Source organism: Aquarana catesbeiana, linkage group LG10 (genome assembly GCF_042186555.1).
Source record: "Aquarana catesbeiana isolate 2022-GZ linkage group LG10, ASM4218655v1, whole genome shotgun sequence".
Classification (NCBI taxonomy): domain Eukaryota; kingdom Metazoa; phylum Chordata; class Amphibia; order Anura; family Ranidae; genus Aquarana; species Aquarana catesbeiana.
In genome coordinates this window covers 38859460-38870264 of record NC_133333.1, presented here as the reverse complement: position 1 = coordinate 38870264, position 10805 = coordinate 38859460, and positions in this window count along the sequence as shown.

Sequence of the window (10805 nt, the reverse complement as noted above, 5' to 3'; positions counted from 1 at the left end):
AGACCTTTTATTTTCCTGTTCTTATGGGAGCAGCCATTGTTGACTTGTAATTGAAAGTATTGCTTCAGCTGCTAATCCTCATCCTTCCATTTTTACTGATTTTGCTGACCTGAAACATGACTATATTGGGTGTTAAGATGCGCATGAAAATAGGACTGCTCTGGAGTATGGAACTACTAGTAGGCAATGGCAGCTCCCCTGATTTGTTTTCTGGAGGGTCATTTTGTTGTGGACTGTAAATGACTGCACTTTATTTAGGAAGCTGGCTTGTCCCATAGGAACTGCAGGTTTCCTAGCCATAGTTAACATAGGCATGAGATTTGCAAACTATCGTGGGGTACACACTAGAAGTGTGTGTGGGTTTTTTAGTTTCTCGTTGGTACAGCGGACTGAATAAAAAAAACTTAAAATGCTGTAGTAACACAAGTAATGTTAGTGTGTCAATTTTCCCCACTGTGCTGTTCTGTTCTGTATCATATCCCCCCCGCAACACTTATCTGCCATCGGCTGCTAGCGCTGATCGGATGCTGGTTTTCTAGCCTGTCCATTTGACAGAAGCCAGTTCCATCAGTTGGACAGGCTGCTGTACACACTGGCAAAATGGCAGCCAGTTTCTGTTGAACCAGGCTGATATTCAACCAGTGTTCCCCAGACGACGTCCTTTTTAGACAAAATGTATGTTGGGAGGTTGACGTGCTGACGTCATCGTGGTGTATCTCGTATGCGGACGGGTGTCTGCAAGCTGGCCGGCAATTGTTCTATGGATGTTTTTATCTGTTTTTCTTGTAAGTGCAACCTTTTACTTGAAAAAAAAAAAAAAAAAATCTTTATATGCTGGTTCACACTATGGTGAGTTTTTCTCTGCTTCCATGAGCTCTTGTTCGATGCCTGCCCTGTGTATCCGCAGACCTTAGCCATCCTGGCTTGCTTTGGGTGTTGACCACAGGGAGTTGCTGCTGCTGGAATGGTGTTGGGATCTTGATTTTACTATGCAGGCTTGCTAAAGCTTGACCTCCGGTAAGCGCGCAATCTGTGTGGTGGTGGATCATATCTAAGGGTGGTGTCTGTATCAAGGAAATGTATTCACTTTCACTAATATTCACTGGATTTTTCTACACTGGACTGTTTAAATTTTAATTTGTATTGAGAATTGTTTGTTTAAATGTATTCATTTTTTTGTTACCCAGAGTGTTTGTGGTATATCACGGGTATTTATTAACTGTTTCATTTTATTTTAATTTGCGCAGCCTTATTTTCCTTTTACATTTACGGTTTTGTGTATATCTCACATAATTGTGCTGCAGCTACATTTATTGTTTTGTTTGGTTAGCGCAGTATTTCTTCTTATTCAATTCATCCCATGAATGAATCTGTTGAATCTTAATCTGTTCACATCTATGCACATGTAGCACATACAGTGGATGTAAAAAGTCTACACACCCCTGTTAAAATGTCAGGTTTCTGTGATGTAAAAAAAGTTAGACAAATATAAATCCTTTCAGAATTTTCCACCTTTTTTAATGTGAACTATAAACTATACAACTCAATTGAACAACAAACTGAAATCTTTTTAGGTGGAGGGGAGTAAAAATAAAACATGGTTGCATAAGTCTGCACACCCTTAAACTAATACTTTTTTTTTGAAGCACCTTTTTGATTTTATTACAGCACTGTCTTTGGGTATGAGTCTATCAGCATGGCACATTTTGATTTGGCAATATTTGCCCATTCTTTGCAAAAACACTTCAAATCTGTCAGATTGTGAGGGCATCTCCTGTGCACAGCCCTCTTCAGATCATCCCACATTTTCAATCGGATTCAGGTCTGGGCTCTGGCTGGGCCATTCCAAAACTTTAATCTTCTGGTGAAGCCATTCCTTTGTTAATTTGGATGTATGCTTTGGGTTGTTATGCGAAAAGATGAAGTTCCTCTTCATGTTTAGCTTTCTAGCAGAAGCCTGAAGGTTTTGTGCCAATATTGACTGTTATTTGGAACTGTTCATAATTCCCTCTAATAAAAACAGACTGATGTAAATGACAATTGACCATCATAAGGTGCAAAAAAAACCTTGTGAGTATATGGAGCATATAAGTAGTTGCTCATAAAAAATATACATTCAGTACATGTGCAAAAGTGCATAATCATGTGCATCAGTGCAAGTTTAAGACCTTTTAAAGTCCATAAAATTAATACGATGACCACCCAAGTGCTGATGAGTGTTGAAAGTTTGATGATTAAGTTTGAAGTTTCAGATCCACCATCACCAAACATGAAAGGCTGGCTGCTTACCAGAGACCCATGACCCCCCACTACAGAGGGTCTGGGTAAGCTGTTAAGGAATAATCACTCCGGACCACCATCAAAAAAAAGACAGCTCCGCTGTGTTGAAAAGGGGGCCTTGATATCAGATGGATCAGTAGCGGGACAGCAAACCCTCAGCACGGAAAGCCATAAATGGAAAGAGCTCCGAATAGTGTAAAATCCTTTGGTTTTATTAGATAAAATATATATAAATACTCGCATGTAAAATAACTCTGGCGAACGAAGTGAAGAGAAGTCTGGGGCACCGGCCGGATACCCTCAGACGGCCCGTCCTGCTGGTAACCACAGCGATAGGGGATGACGCGAACACGTCGCTCCGGGCAATTTGGCACTTTTTTTTGCGATTTGGCACTGCGTCGCTTTAACTGACAATTGCGCGGTCATGCGGCGTGGCTACCAAACAAAATCGACGTCCTTTTTTCCCCACAAATAGAGCTTCCTTTTGGTGGTATTTGATCACCTCTGAGCTGTAAACACAAAAATAGCAACACTTTTGAAAAAACACATTTTTTACTTTTTGCTATAATATCCCCAAAAAATAATAACCCCCCCCCCCCCCCCCCCCCGTTTAGGCCGATATGTATTCTACATATTTTTGTAACAATCGCAAGAAGCGTTTATTGATTGGTTTGCGCAAAAGTTATAGCGTCTACAAAATAGGGGATAGTTTTATGGCATTTTTATTTATTTTTTTTACTAGTAATGGTGGCGTTTAGCGATTTTTATCGTGACTGCGACATGATGGCGGACAGATCGGAAACTTTTGGTGCGATTTTGGGACCATTTATACAGCGATCCGTGCAATTGAAAATGCATTGATTACTGTGTAAATGTGACTGGCAGTGAAGGGTTAACCACTAGGTGGCACTGTAGGGGTTAAGTGTGTCCTAGGGAGTAATTCTAACTGTGGGGGAGGGGCTATGTGTGACATGACACTGATCACCCCTCCTGATCACAGGGCGTGGTGATCAGTGTCACTATGCAGAACAGGGAAATGCTTGTTTAGCATTTCCCTGTTCTTCCTCTGAGTTGATCTCGCAGGTATTCCTGCCGACATCGAGTCCGTGGGACCCACGATCACACTCATGGAGGTCGTGCGCCTGCAAACCGCTTCTTAACCACTTGCCGTCCTCTAGCAGATTGATGGCCGGAAGTGATTCTGTTAACCTGGCTGGGCCTCACATGATGTCCAGCAGGATAACATGCCGGCTCGTGCCGTTCGCGAGTGCGGTGTGTCAGTCTGAAACGCTGTATCTCCGATTGTGATAAGAAGCCTCTGTCAGAGGCTTCTTACCATGTGATCAATCACAGCTGATCACCCGCGTGAACCAGGAAGTGCTGGTAAACGGCATTCCTTGGTTTGTGCTGACAGGGAGAGCCAATCGGCGGCTCTCCCTGTCTTGGGGTCTGTGCTGATAATCAGCACAGCCCCCTCAAATGTACCAATCCATGCCCCAATGTTAAAGTGTGCCAGTGCCAATCACTGCCCAGCAGTAAACACCTGTCAGTACTTAGCAGTAACTAATCATCAGTGCTGCCTATCAGTGCTGCCTAATCAGTGCCCATCAATGAAGGGGAAAATCAAATTTTATGAAAGGAACTAAACATTTTTTTTTTCAAAAAATTTTGGTCTTTTTTAGTTTAGCAAAAAATAAAAACCGCAGGGGTGATCAAATACCACCAAAAGAAAGCTATTTGTGGGAAGAAAATTATAAAAATTTAGTTTGGGTACAGTGTTGCATGACCGCGCAATTGTCATTCAAAGTGCAACAGTGTTGAAAGCTGAAAATTGTTCTGGGCAGGAAGGGGCGCAGGTGCCTGATATTGAAGTGGTTAAAGGGCAATATTCCGTTACGTTAATCTGCCTGTACGCGCCCTTCTGACGACGTGTATCGGCGTGAGGTGGTCGGCAAGCGGTTAAAAGATGGCAGGTGTGTACTGACTCCTAAAAGATTTCAGTTTTTGTTTTTCAATTGAGTTGTACAGTTTATAGGTCACATTAAAGGTGGAAAAAGTTCTGAAATAACTTATCTTTGTCAGTTTTTTACATCACAGAAACCTGACATTTTAACGGGTGTGTAGACTTTATATCCACTCTATATAATGTGTGCTATTGCACATGCACCACCATGCTTTCTAACATTTGGTTTTCTTGTTCATTGAGGGGCACAAGAGTTCATATACTATTGTGTTATACTACTGTCCACAGGAGAATTGGATACTGGCAAAAAAAACAATTCAGACCAGCCAAGGATAATCCGCCTCTACCCAGCATGCCTTATAAGTGTCTTGGATGGTTGAATGGTTTTTCAGCTCTGCTGAGAATTCTGAGCACTTTTTTTTTCTTTCTATCTAACCAATAACTTCAAGCAAGATTCTTCACTGCACTGCGGCGAGCTGGTCTTGATCTAGCTGCTATCTGGCCTTTCCTCAGATTGTCCTCCCAGATTGCTGTACCTGGACCCCGTAAGAAAAAGACAATTCCATAGCTCAACTCACCAACCAGTCTGCTGACCAACCAAATTAGCCTGTCTAACCGTCTGTTAAAAGCAGGGGTTTAGTCAGCACACATTTACAAACATGCTGTACCTGGACCCTACTGCATGGGTGAGCTAGCTTAGAATGTGGCCCTTGGGTAGTGGAGTCTGCATTGTGCCCCATTCCAGACCTGTGTGTATTGAAAGTTAAACGTGAAGTGCTTCCCAAGCTCCTGTACTGTTCAATAGACTAGAAATAAAATGGGAGTCTGAGGGCCTTTTCCCACCCCTCTGCAGCAAGTGGTACTAAGACCCCTTTAGCAATGAAGGTGCTTTACCGGCGTATAGCACCTGTAAACTGCCTCCCCTGTCTCCCTACTGTGAGCTTGAGTGCTTTCACACTGGGACGGTGCGCTTGCAGAACAGAAAAAAGTCCTGCAAGTAGTGTCCTTGGGGTGATGAATACACCACTCCTAAACTGCCCCTGCCATTGAAATTAATGGGTGGCGCTGTTAACTCTTTCTTTGGGTTTGAAAGCACACAATGCTGCTGGAACGAGCAGTGCTTTACCGCTAACGCAGCCCGTGCCCCACTGCAACTGGACTAGATAACAATTTTTGTTTGCCAGTGTCCTATCCTCCTGTAGGTGGCAGTATAGCCATAAACCTGCAAGATAAAGGCATAATGAGAGAGACCTAAGAACGAAGTCCCCGTACACCGCTCTGGCCAATGACATCGCTCCTGGAGTTGCTTCCGGGTATTGCGGGCTCCAGCGCTGTGATTGGCTGGAGCCATGATGTCACTCCCACACATGCATGCGGGAGCCGCCGATCAACAGCACACTAGCTGAAGCAATGGCACGAATGTGCCGTTGCTTCAGTGCCGATGACGTCGGCACATGCTGATGCGTGGATATCTCCTAAACCAGTGATGGCGAACCTTGGCACTCCAGATGTTTTGGAACTACATTTCCCATGATGATCAACTACACTGCAGAGTGCAAGAGCATCATGGGAAATGTAGTTCAAAAACCTCTGGATTGCCAAGGTTTGCCATCACTGTCCTAAGCTGTGTGGGTTTAGGAGATATATCGGGGCTAGCTCCAGGTAAGCCTTATTGTAGACTTACCTGTAGTAAAAAGTGGTCTGTAAGGGTTAATGCATCAGTGTAAATGGGCCTTAATTAGCTCTAAGCACCTTCACGATCTATCCCTGTAGTTGCTTAATATGTAACACACACCCCCTTACCTTCTGTTTATTAAAGGCCAATCACATCTGTTTCTACATTCAAGTTTGGCTACTGCTTTTTGCTCACCATTCTGAACTAAGCAATGATATTGCACATCTGTCTATTGTAAACATTGATTTGCTCAAGAATCTGAAACCCTTACCTGTCAATCCACCCAGTTCAAGGTGACTGGGTTTGACAGAGATTAAGGGTCCTTTCACACTGGGGTGGTTTGCAGGCGCTATTTCGCTAATAATGGCGCCTGCAAACCGACCCGAAAGTGCCGCTGCTTTAATTCCAGTGTGAAAGCTCTGAGGGCTTTCACACTGGAGCGGTGTGCTAGCAGGACGGTAAAAAAAGGTCCTGCTAGCAGCATCTTCGGAGCGGTGAAGGAGCGGAGTGTATACCGCTCCTGCCCATTGAAATCGATGGGACGGTGCAGCTATACCGCCGGCAAAGCGCATCTGCAGAGGTGCTTTACTGTGGTTTTTAACCCTTTCTTGGCTGCTAGCGAGGGGTAAAACCGCCCCGCTAGCAGCCCAATACCGACGTAAAGCGATGCTTACAATAGCGGCGCTTTACCCCCACCCCCGCCTCAGTGTGAAAGGGCCCTTAGCAATCAGCCCCTTTTTGTTTTCTCAGGTACTGCTGAGTGACTCCAGGTGCCAAAATAGCTGCATTTACTTTGCATAGTCAACAGGTACATTATGCAATTAATCATGATTTTATTCCTGCCATGTGCCAAGGCTCTGCATTTCTATTCCACACATTCTATTAAATGACACTCCTGGAACAGCGCCAGACACAAATCATCGTTGCTGTTCCAGTTCATTAATTGCTGAGAGTTTATGCTCTGTGACCTTGAATTCCTTCTATTTAGAAAGTCATTAGCGTGTTTCTACAAGACCGTCTTGTTACACAATGCAGTTCCAATCCCAAGCAAGGTAACTGGGTTGCTAACTGCAAAATGACCTTTGTTTCATTAAAAAGAAACTCAAGCAACTAAATGTGGCTGGGTCTGGTCTTCTTACCAGCAGGATGAAGTGTCGCTTTGTGTACGACTTGTAAAGTTAAAAAAAAAAACCAAAAAAAAAAAAACTGCCTGCTCACGGCAACCAAAAACTGCATGCTAGAATGGAGTGTTTAGTGTGCTGGCATTGAGAACCGGCCCTTCCCCTCACCTTATATGTGGGGGGGAGAGGTTCTGGGTTGAATTTTTGCAACGTCTTCCTGAAATGAAGGCTGACAGCAACTATGGCAAAGTAAAGCGTTCTCAGCAGGTACACAGTGCCCACAGATCTGCTTAATATTAAAGCTGGCCATACTGGTTACAATCTACTGTAAGTCTTCCAGCAGTTCTTTAATAAATCTAGCATGAAAGTGGGGCAAGAGCTCACTAGGTGTAGCTTGAATGGATTGTGTAGGTAGGCCCTAAACCAGGCAGTTCTAGCCTTTCTAAGCAAACAGCCAGTTCCTGTCCATCAGACACTAGGGGGCTGGACTGTGGTCATTGGGAGCACAAAATGTCCTAGCATCAGTGGGAGTAAACAATGAATCGTTGGCGTTAGTGGGTGGGGGGGGAGAGAATGGTGCCCCTTTGTTGGGGGGCTTTAGAGGAACAGTGCCCCATTGGGGGGGGGGGGGGATAGTGCCCCTTCGCTGGGGGGGGGGGCTTTAGATGAACAGTACCCCATTGTTGGCATGGGGGGGGGGGGGGAATAGTGCCTCATCGTTGTTTACTTCTGTGCAGTACATTTTCTTAGTGTCTATACTTTGAGGTGAGTCTCCTTTCTCCCTCCTGTATTCACATGTATTGGAGCCAGCTGTAACACTGAGGCAGTTTTCATGCGTTTTAGCGCTAGAAATGGCTCCTGAAAACCGTCTCCTGTGCATTTCAGCGTGATTTTTCACACTGGAGCGGTGTGCTTGCAGGATGTTGGGAAAAGGCCTGCAGGCAGCATCTCTGGGGTGGTTTGGGAGTGCTGTATACAGTGCTCCCAAAATGCCCTGCCCATTGAAATGAATGGCCAGTGATTCCTGAAAAGCGTTTCGGCAGTGCTGCAACATGGGCACTTTTAACCCATTCGGCCGCTAGCAAAGTGCAGCTTAAACGGCAGTAAAATGGCGCTAAAATGAGCGGCGCTTTACTGCTAACGCGCAGGTGGCCCCAGTGCAAAAGGGGTCTAAGTGATCACGTGTTTTTTTTTTTTTTTTTGTCCGCTCGCCCTTTGCACCCTTGTTTTCTTTGTTTTAAAAGAAACCAATTAATTCTTGTTGCCTGGTCTGATTTGGTACAAGTATGCACAGCAGGTACCCTGATTTACAGAACTTTTTCAAAGTTTACAAATTCTGAACTACACTTGGAAAGTGTTTTGTTACATTTCTGACTTAGTTGAATAAGAAATGAAATGTATAAACTGCTCACCAAGAAAAAGGACTTTGTAAATCTTGCCTGGCTATAGCCAAGAGTGCGTAATTATTTATTACAGGCACTTGTATAGCGCTTTACATATATTGTACATTCACATCAGCCCCTTCCCTCAAGGAGCTTACAATCTAAGGTCCCTAACTCGCATCCATATACTGTACATACTAGCGCTAGTTAACCTGCCAGCATGTCTTTGGAGTGTGGGAGGAAACCCACACAAGCACAGGGAGAACATGCAAACTCCAGGCAGGTAGTGTCATGGTTGGGATTCAAACCAACAACCCCCGTGCTGCCAGGCAGAAGTGCTAACCACTTGACCACTGTGCTGCCAAGTGAACAGGAGCAATGCATAGAACCACTTATAAAGGACCCTGAAATCCTATCAATCCAAGCATTCACACAGATAGCCCACCCAAGGATTTATCTCAAATCAACTCTAATTTTCAGATGATGTCTACAATGCCCACTTATGACATAATTGTAGTATAGGTGACGGTAATAGGGACAAGGAAGGACTGCTGCCCTAAAAATGAAAATCACCTAGGTGAAATCCAATATACAAAAAATTACTATAAACTGGGGAATTGGCGCTGTCCGGCTATATGTGCATTAAATAATAATTCATACAAGTGCAAGAAAAAGGAAACATACGTGTAAAATATAAATAATAAATAGACAAAATAAGGCTATTAATATTCGTGTGACAAATGTGTTGCGGGTGCTATTAAAGTGCAAACAACACTCCCAGCGGGTGTTATAATAAAGTGCAACGTGCTCCTATAAATATGTATATGTGCCAAAGTCTCAATATATATCAAATACCTAAATATGTATAGGAATGTGCCCAAACGTAAAAAACAAGAACTCTAAAATAAACAATTATGGCAATAAAACAGTTTTAGCAATAAGGAACAAACAGTTATAGCAATAAAAAATCCCCAGCATGTGTGCATAAATCAGTCCAATACAACAATTCGTGAAAGGTGAAAAAAGTGTGTAAAAAAAAAAAAAAAAAAAAAACACAAAATCTGTAAAAAGCAGTAAGTGTCCAAAATCAAGGTCCTAAAGTGTATCCTTTTAGTGAAGAAAACGTGGTATCAGCTTTGACTGGTGTTGCCCCCGTCCTTCACTGCACCCCCACTCGTGCTTGCACTCACCGGACTGCCTAACCCCTGCAGGGGTAAGAGGCATGTGTAGAAAATCCTGCGATGGCGAGTCCAGGAAGCTATTTGTTTTAATGAATAGACTCGAGTGTGAAAATGTTGACATTCCACTGTTTTTTCTATTGCTGTCTGGGACCTTTGTTGTGAGATTTACCTTCCCAATTTGTCCCAGTGAATGTGACCAGGACCGTTATGACATTTTGGGTTTCCAATTACTAATTGTTGCTGGTGCAGAGCATGTAATGAAAGCTTCCATCAGGCACACCTGTCCTGGTGACAATGGTCTAAGAGGGGAATTCCCTCCACTTGGTAGAGATTTTCTCTCTTGCCTTTGTAACAGTAAATTAAATGGAAATAAAAAAACAAAACAAACTATTTTATTTTAATGGTTCATGTCCCAAGATGGTGCTAACAGGAGTGAATCTTGATGCAGTGATTGTTGCATGAAAAGTTGTAGAGTGTAGACTGTCCCTACAAGGAATGATATTTACACGATCTTAAAAAAAACAAACAATCTTGGAACAGCATTGTATGAAATTTAAAAAAAAAAAAAAAAAAAAAAAACTTTAAAAAAAAAAAAAATTTTTTAGAGACCTGCCTGCTCCTACACTAGAGAGATAAATATATGAAACGAGGCCTAGCACGTGTGCCTTGTATGCACAAAAGTAAAGCCTGTTGCACATACAAGGTGTACTTTTTCTTTCTCACACAAAAAACAAAACTGGCTATACATACACTTTAAAGTGGCTCTGAAACTTGCATGTTGTGGTAGTGACTTATTACACTACAGAAATAAATACGCATGGAACTAGAAGGCCCAACATGCACGCTTGAACTTTGTAGCTCCATAAAACATGTAGCTTTCTCTATTTTGGAACGGCTATGCTTTGTACTGGGTAGAATAAATACTTTTCTATTCTCATAGAGAACATCTAATTCGCCTGTATCCTATACACCAGGGATATGCAATTAGTGGACCTCCAGCTGTTGCAGAACTACAAGTCCCATGAGGCATAGCAAGACTTACAGCCACAAGCATGACACCCAGAGGCAGAGGCATGATGGGACTTGTAATTTTGCAACAGCTGGAGGTCCACTAATTGCATTTCCCTGCTATACACTGATCAGCTATAACTTTATGACCATCCACCTTATATTGAGTAGGTCCCCCTTTTCCCACCAAAACAG